At 41.2% G+C, this 1,010-nt stretch overlaps 1 protein-coding gene across 3 annotated transcripts in view; it reads left to right on the plus strand.

Moving 5' to 3' along the window:
- Positions 1 to 217: 217 nt before the first annotated feature.
- stx17 (syntaxin 17) overlaps positions 218 to 1,010 on the plus strand; it is a 13,877-nt gene continuing 13,084 nt past the window's right edge. Inside the window, exons 1-2 of one of the 3 annotated variants that reach the window (XM_005738562.1) lie at positions 218 to 408; positions 645 to 765. The gene's annotated coding sequence lies outside the window, so the exon portion shown is untranslated. The other 2 variants (XM_005738563.1, XM_005738564.2) reach the window with 2 other exon arrangements.

The raw sequence follows: 1,010 nt of genomic DNA on the forward strand, positions 1-1,010 counted from the left end.
AGTGGCTACTGCATCCTAATTTTTTTAATGTAAGAAATTGAGTGTGCAAATCTTTTAATTTTTTTTAGATGAAGAACAGATGGTAAACAGTCATTTTCCTGAAGCAATAAAATGTGACCGATGGGGGAAATAAACACTACCGTCAGCGAGAGTATTATTTTAGAAACATGTCACTGATTCGCTATCAGAACAGGGATCACGGGGTAGTGATGAGGAACATTATGTTCTGCGGCTGCTGATTGTGGTCGGAAACTATTCGCGGACGTACTGGGAGCTGTTTATAAACAACACCTCTGTCCGAAGAGGCAGCGAGTTGTTGTCTGAATGTTTAAGTTTTTCTTCACAATATGGAGGCTCGCAGTAGTCATTAGCGAGTGTAAATGACTTTGTCGAGTTGTCTTTTTACTGGTAAGTGTCGATGTGCGCCCTGTGAGTTTATGTTTTCAGCAGCGGGCTGATAGCTCCCTGTATCCGGGTGAAGTTACTGAATTAGCTAGTAACTCCGTCTGGGAAGTTTTCTGCCGTTCACAAAGCTCTTGACGTCCTCAGCAGTTAGCTAGTGACACTAATGGATTAATTTAGCGTTACCTGCTGGGCCAGTCTGCTGTCATTAGCCAAACTGAGTGATTTCACTTTCTGTTCAGGGACAGTTCGTGCGACGTGGCCTCGAAATGTGGACTGAAGGGAACAGTAGAAGGCGTCATCAAACCATTTACGTCAATCCGAAGTTAATTGCCATTAACGCTGGAACAAACGAAACAACAAGTAAAATAACCTGGTGTTTTTGTTCTTCTTGTTGTTTTTGTTTGTTTGTTTGGGTATGAACTGCTAATAAGAGTTATATTGCTGTGCAAAAGTTTTGAGCCACTTGTATGTGGGTCTCTGGGGAGAAAATCCAGGACTGACTGTTCCATTGTGCTTTTTCTATTCAGGTATGCTTTTGGAGAATCTGACATTGTATTTGTGATTAATGTCATTGCTGAAAAATTAGTTACCTATGGCTTTTTTAG

The sequence above is a fragment of the Pundamilia nyererei genome, unplaced genomic scaffold, assembly GCF_000239375.1.
Source record: "Pundamilia nyererei isolate P.nyererei 1_Seehausen unplaced genomic scaffold, PunNye1.0 scaffold00084, whole genome shotgun sequence".
Classification (NCBI taxonomy): domain Eukaryota; kingdom Metazoa; phylum Chordata; class Actinopteri; order Cichliformes; family Cichlidae; genus Pundamilia; species Pundamilia nyererei.